At 40.0% G+C, this 14,566-nt stretch overlaps 1 long non-coding RNA gene across 1 annotated transcript in view; it reads left to right on the top strand.

Moving 5' to 3' along the window:
* The window catches only part of LOC123349142, a 263,248-nt gene that overhangs the window by 111,807 nt on the left and 136,875 nt on the right, over nucleotides 1–14,566 (top strand). The window contains exon 2 of the long non-coding RNA XR_006573392.1: nucleotides 4,689–4,782. This is a non-coding gene — a long non-coding RNA (uncharacterized LOC123349142). The remainder of the gene's footprint in view (nucleotides 1–4,688; nucleotides 4,783–14,566) is intronic.

Raw genomic sequence — 14,566 nt, 5'->3', positions numbered from 1 at the left:
CTACTCCAAAAAGAACATACAAGATGTTAAGTTTCCAAATTATACACATAAAATATGGCTCCTATGCCAAGCTAATTGAATTTGGTTATTTATTATATATCATAAACTGTATTTATTACATAGGACATGTTCTCCATTTCCCATATGTTTTAAATGCACTGTGTCCAGTACAAATTGGAAAGATAAATCTCAAAAGTAAAACCACAAAGAGTCAGATTCGCCAACCTGAGTCTTTTGAGCCAAACATAGACTAAATCACTTTTGAGACTGGCTGAACTCCTACTGTTCACACATGACTATCCGCTTCCCCTCCCCCAATTTTTCTTTCTTCCTTCCATAGTTGTTATTTTCTTGTCTGGTCTCCTGGACTTTTGAAATGTTCTCACCTCAGTCTGTTGCCTGTGATTTTCAATTTCTTCTTCTTTTTCATTGTCAACTTGTCACCTTTGTTTTGTCATTTGCCAGCTGGAATAAGTTTCTGATTTTTAGTGTTTGGACAGTGTACATCATCTTAAATGGTCAGGGGCATATGGATCCAGGCATGTGGATTTGTACATGTGGCATAGCATTGGTTGTGGCATAGCATTGGTTGTGGCATAGCATTGGTTGAAACTAATGTTTAGGCAGCTACCTTGGTACTCTTAAGCTTGTACAAAACTGCTCACCATCTTGAATATCTTTGTGATTCCTGGCAACCACCATGATGTGAACATCCTGACTAATTTTTTTCCCCTACTGTTACTCATATCTTCTTGTCAACTGTTGGAAATGGGCCATCCTGATTATCACTACAAAGGTTTTTTTTTCTCCTGCTGATAATAGCCCACCTTAACTAATTACCCTCGTTATAGTCAGTATGGCAACACCCATTTTTTCATGTCCTCTGTGTATATATATCTTCCTACTGTATTTTCCACTACATGCATCCGATGAAGTGGGTTTTAGCCCACGAAAGCTTATGCTCAAATAAATTTGTTAGTCTCTAAGGTGCCACAAGTACTCCTCGTTCTTCTTGCTGATACAGACTAACACGGCTACCACTCTGAAGCCTGACTTTGTTAGCTATGAGCCCAAGACTCTTATTCTAAATATTTAGCATTTCTTTAAATGCTATATTTCTGCTCTTTCACCATGTTTATTAAAACAATTATTTTTAATTACTGGGCAAGGAAGATATATTTTGCTCTCCAGTTATAAGCCCTGCACATAACCACATGAAATTATACCATTTAGTGTCTCAGACCTCTGTGGTTTATCTGATTAGCCACCCATGTTTTCCAGTGACTGACAACAGAATTTAAAATTCTGAGTGCATTATTTTCTTTTATGAACATTCTCAATTGTATTTGCCCCCAGATTTGGAAAAGACCTTCCATATTGGTTTAGTAAATATTTTCCTATGAGGACATAAAAGAAACTCACTGAGATTATATTGTTTGTGGATCATGCATTAACTGTCTTATTAACTGTGCCTGATTTTAAATAAATAAATAAATATCTTCCTGCCCTGCTTAACTGTAGATTTTCAGAAACACTAAAGGGACACTGGCAAGATGCAAACCATACACAAAGGCTAACTTCTGCCAGTGAATAAGCATGTTCAATTGCCAGTTCTATGAGCAGAATTGCACACATCATGTATAACAATCCTTCACACACTTGATTTTAATCTTGCCAAGTTACATTAGGCTACATTAAGTATATAAGGAAAAGGAGTGGTTCTTTTTTGAAATAAAATTGTTTTGGTTAGAAGCCTGAGACCTGTGTTCAATAGTTAAAAATAAAATCCTTGGATGTTTGGGATAAATCCAAATGAAACTAAATTCAAATGATCTCTGATTAATGCAACAGAAAATTATATACTCCTCTGACCCCAAGAACCATCTAACTGTAATAACTACTTCTGGTAAGCTTGATTGATAATGTCTGTTGAGTCACAGTGAATTTCTGAGTGTTCCTTAAACCAAGCTATATAACCACCAAAGTGTTTTTGCCTGGAATTTATGATCATTCTGATGTTTTATCCTGTAACATGTACATGAAACTGTTGTTCAGTACAACTTCAACGTGATGCTAATGTGGTACAATTGTGTCACATGAATTTCGGATGGTGAAATGCATGTTTAATTTGTTTCTGTTTACATCCAAGTTGCACTGCAACATTTCACTGACGACGGTGATTGTTATTGACTTACAGCAAGTCTTGTGGTTTTGGGCAGTGGGATCCTGGCATCCTCCCATATGATGATGCCCTTCCAGTTACTTCTTGAGCAATCCTTCTGCAAGAAGCCAGGATGGCCACAGTTTTGATCATATGACCCAGGCAGTAAATGGAGTATGATTTACCTGTGCCAGGGTTGACTTGCAGCTTGAATAGACTTTTTAATGAAGTTGGTCATGGTGTTTCCAATATCAGTAAGATTGGATCTTATGTTGTACTGAGCATTCAGACATTGAGTTTAAAGGAAACTTTTTCAAATATAGTCAGTGACATGCTGGTTTACATAAAAATTAGGTTTCATCCGGCCAAAAAAATAAAATGCACTGCTGTTTAAACAGAAACAAGAATAAGTATCCCACATTGGGTTAATTTAGAACAATATTACAATCAGATGTCCTGGAAGTGAGAAAGAGAACAGATGGGGATAGGATGACTGATTTGCAATAAAATAAAAATAGACACATGATATTTGTTGTTGAGTTTATTTGTTCTTATGAGCCATCAGGAATGGCTAAGCCTAATAGCCAAAGCCCATTTTTGCTCAGCTTCTTCTGAGAATAGGGTTTCATTTATTCAGATGCCAAAAAAAACAAAAATAAAAACTTCTCAGCTTGTGGTACCCAAGTAGCTGCATTAATTTAACTCGCTGCTAATAAAAACAATACTCCTCTAGTTTTTGAAGCAGTTGAAGGGAATAACATAATACCAATTTATGATAAAGTTCTACTGCACATCATACTCTTAAATCTATAGAAAAAGTTAATCTTTTTCTGCTACATCTTTTGGCATTACAATGAGTTCTGTAAAAGCTCCTGTCACCAACTGGAAAACCTTGATAAATGTTAAATAGTCTAATAGCCACAATGATTAAACACTTTTATATGCAGGGCTTGTCTTTCAAAACTGTCTCTAAATTTCTCTTTTCCCCAAGAGGGAGTCATCTGCACCCTAGATAGTGTCCTGAGGCCCTCCACCACATTTTCTCCCTTAAATCCTCCATCTCACAAAGCCCTTCTCAGTGTAATTGAGCTCTGTCCAAGGAGGACTGGACAGAATCTCTCTATTACTACTGTCAAATTGGCCAAATCAACTATGAGGATGTGAACAATAGAACTGTACTGGTAAAACAATTTAAAGAGTCATTGCTAGGAAAACCATTGGTTTTGGACAACTGTGTATAGTATAAGCTCAATTTTCAAATGCCTATGTTTTAAATCATGCATTTAGATGCTCAGTTAGCTATATGGGTGCATAAATGACTTTTTTAATGTGCCTAGATGCCAATTTAACTGTTCAAACGCAGAATCGAATGGTCTGTTAAGGCATTCATGTTTGCAAATTACAGATTACCTGTTTGCTTATTGTAGCAACCTTCATGGAACTTGTAGGGAGGAACAGTGATTGTAGAATGGAGAAGTTTTGAGGAAGCACAAGGAACTCAGTCTGTGTGCAAATGGTTGGAATGCTGGTTCCAGTAGCAGCAGTTCTGTAAATAGTTCTCTTAATACAGAGCCAGTTTAGTTTCAGAAATATGGGATCCTGTCTTGTTGTTATCCAGAATACATGAAACTCTTACTATTTCAGTCTTTATTTTGAAGGATATATTTGAAATTTTCTGGAATCAGTTTCTACTTTAAAAGCAAGCAAAACACAACGATTTTGCCGAATACAAATTCCATTTCAGCAAATAGCATTTTCCCCTTTATCTCCTCATGTCACAACTAAATGAAAAGTTAAGTCATCAGTCCACTCGGCCGGACTTCAGTAGTCTTTTTATGAAGTTACAGAAAAGGTAATCAATAAACATTTTTATTTCTTCTGGTCTCTTGGTTATAGTGTGAATTGCAGTGGAGCTAAGAGCAGAGATTCATATTTAGTACTGCCTCCTTTCCCAATAGAGCTTATGAGCCAATGCATGTCGTTTACTCTTGGGGCCATATGCAGCTAATCTTTATGGAAATAAAGGATGAAAATATTCATATCTTGCCACATTTAGCTAACATGTTTTTCCCCATCTAAGTAGGGCAGGTAAACACATCTCTGATATACAGTAAATCACTTGTTTGAAGGCTTTTATTATTTTTCCTTTTCTTTTCTGTTTGGTTTGAACAAAGAAAAATAAATCCATAAGAAGAATGCATTAACCTAATATAGGTGCATTGAATGTCTGCTGATCCTTTCTGGATAGTATAATTCTCATCTGATTTACTTCAAAACACTGTGATCTCAGCTGTGGCATAGTAACAACAGCAAACTACAAATACTTAGAGAGAATTATTCAGTTAAAAACCTGTCTCTTTTCAATAAAGCAAAAGGGATAGGATGGGAGTGAAATATATAATGCTGTCTTCATGCACACTGCACACCATGTTATTGCATGAGAATCACTGGCAATTTTCAGGTTTGTCTTCTAAAAAGTGAAGTGCTCAGTTCTGACTTCATAAAACAGGACCCTTCTCTCTTACAGCAATGCGGGCAGCAGTACTGAAGACAGGGCTGAGCACATGACAAAAGGTGATCATCATTGGTAGAGAGCAGCAGTGACTTCCAGAGATGCTGAGGTACTGATGACCTACCTTCTAAACAGGTAGCACGCTAAAGGTGTAATTTTCAAAATTGGCTCTGCGCATTGGCTCTATTATGCTCCTTTTGAGGTCAATATACATTAACCAAACACTAGTTATTGTGAACTGGGTAACTGGGTGAAATGTAATGCCTGGTAATTACAGGAGTTCACACTGGATGATCTAATGGTCATCTTCTAGTCTTAAACGCTATCAATCTATTACTTCAATAATAGGTGCTAGAACTAGGGGTGCTGCTGCTGGCTTGAAGTGGTTTCCATTATATACAGGGTTTACAGTTCGGTTCAATGGTTTTCAGCACCCCCACTGTATAAATTGTTCCAGAACTCTTGATTTCAATGAGAGCACAATTAGGCCGACTCTGAGTGCTTTTGAAAATTCCACCTTTAATATTCTTTCCTAAAATGAGTGTTCAGTTAAAAAAAAAGAGAAAAAAGACCACTGTCAGTATGTTGTAGTGGGGATACTTGTGTAAGAGATGAGTGGTGTTAGAAGAAGTGGATATACTGTTTAAATAATGGTTTCCTTTTCTCAACAAAAGAAAGCTTTCAGTGTCCTCAAGTTCAGTGTGAAGGAATTTCAGTTTTGCTGAAGAGATGAATCAATATTCACTCTAGCTCATTTCTGAACCTATATTCTTCCAGAGCCAATTGTGCCCAAATTTAGCACCATATAGGTGTAGTGATGGGTTGTAATGTGGACTCCGGTCCTTAACTGAAGTACGTTAGACTTGCTAATTTGACAGTTCTTTGCCTTATTCTAATGCAGTGGGACCAATAACTGCTGTTTAGGTTTGTGCTTTAAAAGACAATAAGAAGGTGACTGGAACAACTTCACTACGTATTGTTCACCTGGAACACAGCATGTTTAACACAATGTGTGGCCCCATCCTTTTTAGCTTGGTTGAATCTCTTATCAACAAACTTTTCAGGGTACAAACAGAATCACTCTCAAATGTAAAGGACTGTCCAAGCAACTGAAAAATAGAGAAAGGAATAAAATTAAGTTTAACTAAGTAATGAACAGAATTTTTCCTGCAAAAAAATGGAGGAACCAATCTTGCTTCATTACTTTTATCAGATGGATGACTATGCAGTGCATTCTAATCTATAAGAAGGTTAGGAAATAGGTAAGTGGTTTTAAGACCTCATTTGGTTAATGAATTAAAATGCAAAAGAAAAAGGATGCTTGTAGACATGCCCACTTGGTCATTTATCATTACAAGCATTCTTAAAAACCATGCCAAATTCAGACTTCAGGATATTCACTAATATCAATACGCAAATGAAATTAGCATACTGGTGAATAAATTAGTCCTACTCCAAAGGAAAGAGTATATCCAGCTGAAGCATTGAAGTTTAGTGCAAAGTTTTTTTCCCAGTACATAGGGATTATATCAGGGCTGAGCCAGTATCTGATAAAATAAGCCAAACAAGTCAGATACTCAAGTTGTGAGATGAGAAAAGATGGCCATTTTAAGTTAATTTTTGAGATGCCTGTTCTTAGGGTGTGGCTGCAAATTTCTGACAGACGAATGGGAATTCTGGAGTTGCGCAGTGACTCTGATAATCAGGCCCCTCATGGGCTGAAAATATTATTTTCCATCAAAATAATAAAAAAATTATTCTAAAGTGAAATGAACTGGAAATTAAACATTGAATTGTACCAGCTACTCAGATGTCCATGCCTCTCTCATGGGTGGTATCATATAGGGCTAGGTTTACAAAGGTGTGTGCTAAAGTAACTCTCAAAAGTGTGTACACAACCCAGGTTTCTCATTAATGCATGTTTGAAAATCTGACCCAAAAAGAATGCTTTTGCAGCAGGGAAATGCTATTTATAATTGTTTTGTTATGTATTATTATAGTGCCCAAATTCTGCTAGGAACAAATAGACACGGGTCAAGCATCCAATCTAACTTCAGATGGGAAACAATGAAGAGGTGACAAAAGAGTAGGGAAGAGGAAGTGGGGAGGAAAGACAGGGGATAGAGGGATGAGATTATGTGGTTGCTCATCAGTAGTGCCTGGTGAAGGAAATAATAATAATAAGAAGAAGAAGAATGTTAAGAAGTGTAAATAAAAAAACTGAATGTCATTCTATATCAGCCTTTCTGCTAGAAACCATGTTGTTATTCGTCTATGGTGGGATAAGACAAGTGAATGTAACAGTCTAAAGACTCAATCCTTCAAGCAGTTGCACTAGCAATGCCATTCTACATACACGTGGTGTCCTGTTGACTTCAAAGAGACTCCCCAGTGCACCCCACCACCATGGCTCCCTGTTGTCACATTGTTTGTAAAATCAAGGCCTAACAGAAAAATGTAAGCAAGTAGGACAAGAAACGACATTCAACTATGTAATGGTGCAGGAAGCTGAGTCTTCCCATCTTCTGGAGATTCTGTCCCTCCCTTTCTGGTCAGCACCACCTGCTTTTTGGGTCGTAAAAGGTCATCTTCCCACAAGGACTGGAAGAAAGAACCACATATGAAAGATTCATTGATTTTAAGGCCAGAAGGGACAATTATGATTAAGGCTATGTTATAGTCACAGGTATTTTTAGTGAAAGTCATGGACAGGTCACAGGCCGTGAACAAAAATTCATGGCCCATGACCTGTCCATGACTTGTACTATATATCCTTGACTAAATCTTAGTGGGGGCAGGCAGCCTAGAGGTGCCATGGGTGCCTGGGGGGTGCCACAGGTGCTCTGGGGGAGCAGCCTGGGAACCCCATTGGTGCTGGGGGGGTTGGCGGGGCTGGCAGGCTCCCTACCTGGGTCTGCGTGGCTCCCTGGAAGTGGTGACATGTCCCTTCCTCAGCTCCTAGGCAGAGGCGTGGCCAGGCAGTTCTTCACGCTGTCTCCACCCCGAGCACCGGCTCTGCAGCTCCTATTGACTGGGAACCATGGCCAATGGGAGCTGCAGGGGTGGTGCCTGTGGGTGGAAGCAGTGAGCGGAGCTGTCTGGATGCGCTTCCACCTAAGAGTTGAGGGAGGGACATGTCACTGCTCCTGGCGAGCCCCCTGAGTTAAGCGCCACCCAGAGTCTTCACCCCCCTCCCCCACCGCAACCCCCAGCTCTGAGCCCCCTGCTACACCCAAACTCCTGATGCTGCTGGGGGGAAAGGAGTGCAGTGGCCTGAGACTGCCCCAGCAGTGGCCAGTGGAGCCGGCCCAGGGGCTGCTGCTGCAGAAGTCACAGAGGTCCTGGAAAATCATGGAATCCATGACCTCCGTGACAAATTTGCAGCCTCAATTATGATCATGTACTCAGAGTTTTTGTATAAAATAAGACATAGAAACCCACCCCATAATGTCTGTTCGAGCTGGGGCATATCTAGAAAGATAATAGTCATGGTGCTTAATATACAGCTGGAAGATGCTAAGATATTATGGTGAATATAAGAAATAGAAATAGAATAGAGCGGAGCAGAGCCAAGCCCATCCAATGCCAGGGAGATTGTGACTGTTTTGCGTATTATCCTGGGTGAGTTTAGCTGATGGAGAAGATATGACACTAGAATCTCAGATTCTCTCTCTGTATATGTCTCTTGTGGGACATTCTTTCTAGACTTACTGCCACTTTGGTTTCATTTTTAATTGTTAATACCTTGTATTTCCACTTTGCTGAGCACTCGATGACAGTTCCATTGTAAAAACAAACATCCAGTGTTAAATGTAGTCCATCACTGTAAAACACTCAGCTCTGTTGTTGCAGTGATATAAATGGATCGCCATGCAACGAGATAGTGATTAATAGCAGATAGAGCACAGTGTGCAGAGAGTTGGGACCGTACCATTTCCCCCCCTTAGCAGTTGTCATTTAACACACTCTATCAGGAGCAGTTTTATATAATAGTCATGGGAAGACCCATAAAAGTAACATCTGAGATTGCAGTAGGGCAAGTATTGATTTATTCGTTACAATAAAATTTTTGTCATTACTATGCAATTGCTCTATCTCTGAAAAAATTGATATATGTTGTTGGAATCTACAACCCACTGTGCAAAACTTTTTTTTCTCTTCTATAATTTCCTGTAACTCTTCCGAAGAATCATTATTCCTCATGACATAGGCCTAGCATGCCACCTATTCAGATAAATGCCTGAACAAGTGTGCAGTAAATATTCACAATAGCTCATGTTTCAACAATATATGCCACTAATTAGATAATTTAGTGGTTCAGATAAATAAATCCAAAAATAGCAGATCCAAAGAAACAGTGTAAAATGTATTCTCATTGTCAAATAGACAGAGACACCTACTTTTAGTTCAGTTCAAATGATTCATCCTTATATACTCCAAATGCACCTCCCACTCCGCACCTATATTGATGCATGTTTAAGGGCACTCAGTTAAAATAACATCATGTCATCAAATGAACACATTCTGGTTCCATTAGCAACATTAACTCATCCATGCTGCTTTTCCTTTACAGTATGGTTTTTAGTATGTCTTGTTGTTGTAAGCACTTGTCTAACATGGCATGATGCACATACATGCCTACCTTTAATAATAAGCGCCACTCACTCTTACATAGCACATTTCACCTGTAGATCTCAAAGGACTTTACACGGGGTCAATATTATTATCTACCATTTTACGGATGGGGAAATTGAGGCCCAGAGTGCTGAAGTGACTTTCCCAAGGTCAAGAAAAGAAGCTGTCTTGAGTCCCAGGCCAGCATCACATGCACTGGCATACATTGCTTGAGTGCTATTCTACATCCGGTTCATACATGAGATATCTACACTTGGGACATTATTCAAAACATTTTCATCATGACTAATAGAGGTTAGTTTCAGTAGTGTTAGCAACATTAGAAGCCCACAGGTAGATGAGTTGCTGGTTGCTTCTTGTGTTAACTAGACCTGCATTGGATGACGCAGTGCTTAAAATGCTGACAGCAGTCAGTGGCTAGCTGATACTAGACCCACCAAGATTGCTAATTCCATTGATGTTGAATCAGCATTAGCAACAGTGAAATGCCACCTTTGTGTCAGATTTTTTAGAGGATTTTGCTATGTATATTTCATTGAGATGTTTACAATTTCCTTCAACTATAGTCTGCTCTACATGGTAAAATTACCATAGCACTGGACCTGGTTACAAAATGATAGTGCCTGAAAAGGACTTTGCTTGTTGGTGTCATGATTCAGGAATACTGTTAAAATTTAGTATGATTTCCTTTGCACTACAAGACCAAAATGCATTTAACTGTGCTGGGGCACAGATCATCCTATATAGTTGTTTTAAAAGGAGGTTCACCAAACCCCTATTAATGGAAAATTCTGTACTCTGAATGTCAGTATTGTTTTCAACAATTATAGCAATCAACTATGATGATTCAATTGTAAAGGCATCCTAGACCTTATAGCTGATGTAACTCATTCTCATCACATGGTGCAAACACTGTGTCTGACACTGAAAACACTTACTACTGAGCATAGTTCTTTTGACCATGTTTTGAATGGGACTACTCACAGTTGCAGGGCCTATTCTCAATCCTGCATATTTTCAGGATTAGGTTCCTTGTCCTAAAGTATCATAGGTCTTTCCAAGCTGGTTCATTTTTAGGTTATGTCTACACTACGCACCTTTTAGTGACACAGCCGTGCCGCTACAGCCGTGCCACTAAAAGGTGTGCAGGTAGTGGTGGTAGCGCTGTTGTGGTGGTAGCTTTGTTGGCAGGAAAACTCTCCCGCCGACAAAATAATTCAACCCCCAATGAGTGACAGTAGCTTTGTCAGCAGGAGAGCTCGCTCACCGACAAAGTGCTGTTCACACCGGTGCTTTTCATTGGGAAAACTTTTGTTGTTTGTGGGGGAGAGGGATTTTTTTTCACACTCCTGAAAAACAAAACTTTTACCGATGAAAGTCCAGTGTAGAAAAAGTATCTCTGGCACCAATGAGAGCACTTCTAGCAGCTTGGATACCAAATTGTTAGAAGGTGTCATAGTTAAGTGTTTTCCTTCCGACTGTAGTTTGTGATAAATAGAAAAAGAATTGCTAGAAATAGCAATTCCAAACAATCTTGGTTTGCCCTCTGCAGATGCCATGTATTTGATTTTAATTTTTCTGAGAATTCAATTTAAGTACTCACACACACACACACACACACACTCTCTCTCTCTCTCTCTCTCTCACACACACACACGAAATATTTTCCTTAGCACTCACTTAAAATGTTAGACTTGTGGTTGGCATCTCAGTCAACATTGCAGCACTTGGTGACACAGAGATACCATCAGTTCAATGCCGATGTAGAGATAACTCTTCTTTATCAGTTAGCAGCACAGATCATTTTCAGGAGCCTAATCTAACATATGTGGTGACACTGATCTTCTCATTCAGGAAACCTCTTTATTCAGTGCAGATGGTTCAGATCTCACACCTCAAAATATCTGAATGTTTTGGCATTAAGTTTCACCCTGAATCACCTATAAACCAGCCCTGTAAAATTCCACTCGCTTTCTTGCTCGGTGCAGTTAAAGAAGCTACTTTTCATCATCAGCCTTGTAAATGTTGGCAAGCAGAATTTTGTTCCTGGGCTGGTACATTTGTCAGATTATTTTGCAAAGTTAGACCTAGATCTTGAGCAGTTGTAAATCAGCATTGCAGGCCCCGACCCCAAGAGCTTACACGCTAAAAAGCCAAAGCATTTACATTCATGTTTTTTCTGTTCTTAGATTCTAATGCCTCTGACTTCTATCAGCTTAATAATAGTTAATCATTTGTATTGCAGTAGTACTTTGAGGCCACAACTGAGATTAAATTAAAGTTGGCACTATACAAATATATAGCAAGAGACAGTTTCTGCCCTGCACAGTTTACATCTAAATCAGAGTTTTCCAACGCATAGGTTGCAACCCAAAATTGGATTGCAAGAACAGTGTCATGGGAGGCCCAGGGGTATGGGTCGCATCCTGCCCCTGAAGAGCATGGGAAGCCCTGAGAAGGGGTAGATAGCTCTTGCTCACAAGGTGGTGGTGAGAGGCCTGGGATGGGGGATTTGCAGAGCCCGCCCTGCGGCTTCTGTCTCCACTCCCACAGCACCACTCAGGTTTGGCCCAGCCACCTGTCTGTCATGATGATTTGGGGGGGGGAGCGCTAGACCAAATTTGAGTGAGTGGCACTGCAACCTCATGTCAAGTTGCCACACCAATCACTCAAATTTGGCCTGGCCAGCCCCCCATCATGAGCTAACCTGAGTGGAACTATGACCCCACATCACAATGCCCAGAGTAGGGAGCTGAGCCCAGCCAACCCCACAGGACCAGAGCTGCAGGAGCTGCCTGCCTAGGGCCTCCCATCCTCTTGGGGCAGGAACCAACACCCCCTCCAGACCTCTCACATGACCTTGGACACATTCCGACAGGTTGTAATGCACATAGTGGAGAGCCACGCTCAGCCAGCCCCACAGGACATAAACTGTTGTCAACAATTTAGCTATTTACTGAGTCACAGCAAGTCATCAAGGCTTACAAATGGGTCCTGAGCCAATCTAAATAGAGAAAAAGGTGGGGGAAAGGAAGTATTATTATCCCCACTTTAGAGAGGGAGAACAGAGATACAATGAGATTAAGTGATTTGCCCAAGCCCACATAGCAAGCCTGAGCCAGAACTAAGAAGGGAACCCAGATTTTTCCTGAGTCTTAGTTTAGTACTTTAAACACAAGACCATCCTTCCACTCAGAGAAACTATATACATTTTCCTAAAGTGTCGCCTCCAAGCCAGTCGATTCTTGTCAGTACCACTTTTTTTGTGTGTGTCATCATTCAAAGAGCAAATTCATTACAACACAGGGAATTTAGGCACAAGAAAATGTACTAAAATAATGTAGAGTGCATTGTTTTAACTGACGATAGCTGGAGAAGTGGCCAAATGCTGTAGTATGCAGATCTTGCAGCATGCTGCTTGTGGAGTGTACCAGGAACTTCCTTTGGAAGAGGCAATAGCTAGGCACAGTGGGGTATTTTATGGACAATTTGCCAGGCTTACCTCTGTCTTTTGTCTTAAGAATTTTAACATGGTTTCAGCATTGATTTTAGTGTCTGAGTTTTTCCAGGCTAGGTTTTCATTATAGTTCAGATAACACAAACTGTAACTATTCTATGCCAGGTTCTCATTATAGTTCAGATAACACAACTTTAAATATTGTGGTTAACAATCAACAGCTAGAACTATGAGACTTGCCTGAGTTGGTATCCAATTTCATCAAAGGATACTATGTATCAACTAAGGTTAAGAACCAGTATCCAATAAGGGTACGTCTATACTACCCGCCCGGGTCGGCAGGTAGCGTTTGACTTCTCGGAGTTCAATATATCGCGTCTCATCTAGACGCGATATATCGAACTCCGAACGCGCTCCCGTCGACTCTGGAACTCCACCACCGCAAACGGTGGTGGCGGAATCAACGGGGGAGCCGCGGACGTCGATCCCGCGGCGTCTGGACGGGTGAGTAGTTCGAACTAAGGTAGTTCGAGTTCAGCTACGCTATTCGCGTAGTTGACCTTGCGTACCTTAGTTCGACCCCCCCTCCCCCCAGTGTAGACCAGGCCTAAGGCTGATGAGTCTGAATAGAGAGGCCTGGAAATTCCTACAAATAAGAACTCATCTGAATTCTTCTTCCCTCAGCATCAATATGGTTGTTAGAAACCGTCTTTTCTTGACACTGCACAAAGAGAAGAGCTGATACCTTATTTTCATTCAGAAAGCGATCAAACATGCATCATATTATAGTCTGTAATGTGTACGATCTTATTGCTGAGGTTATGGGAGCACTAAAGCCAGGAGATAAAACAAAATATAGCATCTTTGGCTTTAATTTGCAGTACACAAGGAATATGCTTTGCTCTGGTAGTGAGACAGTTTCCAGCTATCCAGAGTTAAACAGAAAAATCATACCACAGTAAACAGCTATGGTTTATATAAAAATATAGATTTCCTTTAAGTGCTTTACTTAAGACTTTGGTAAGTCGTATTTATGTTGTTATTGTTTATGTTCCGTGAAGTCAGTAGGAGGACAGCATTGTTGCAGTTTATGTGGTTTCATGATTCACATTTGATGAGGTAGATATCAAATGAGGTAAAACAACCTCTCACAAATTTACAGCCCGGCTGTACCATAGGATACATGGCAAGCTCACAATAGCAGTGGCAGGTCTCTGTGGGTTCTAAATCAGTATTTCAGACTCCCAAACATTTTTTTTGTTTTGATCTTCTTAAATCAGCCCCCCTAGAACGGCATAATTTTCACCTGGAGTTTGACTTTGCTGTGTCTTGAACATATTAATCTGGTAAAATATCACCACATCACACTTGTAATTTGCAAGTTTCAGCATTTTGCAGCAGCTTCAGTCAAATCCGCAGTAGAGCGCAACCAATCCTAAATTAAAGTGCAAGCTAAAGAAAAGGAGACAATAAAAAGTAATGACTGTGAATAGAGTACAAGGTGTGCATCTGGGTCTTTCTTATAATGACATGATTGGACAGATCCAGGTTGCCAAGTTTGTCCTTCCAGATGCAATTATTGTATTAGGATATCATGACTTTATTCTCCCATTGTCACATTGCAGCAGCCCTGAACGTATTTCAGGAATGTGTTTAATATCCTGGAAGTACTAGCGCACTCTGTCAAAATGGAAAAAGTTTCTTTAAAAAAGGGACAGGTGGCACTGGCACAAGGGCTGTTCTTATGTAGGATGAGTTATCTGGATCTACTTTATTTCTGCCTATCAAACATCCACAAGAA

Source organism: Mauremys mutica, chromosome 14 (assembly GCF_020497125.1).
Source record: "Mauremys mutica isolate MM-2020 ecotype Southern chromosome 14, ASM2049712v1, whole genome shotgun sequence".
Lineage (NCBI taxonomy): Eukaryota > Metazoa > Chordata > Testudines > Geoemydidae > Mauremys > Mauremys mutica.
The sequence above is the reverse complement of the archived record's forward strand: the minus strand, read 5'-3'. Positions and strand labels throughout refer to the sequence as shown.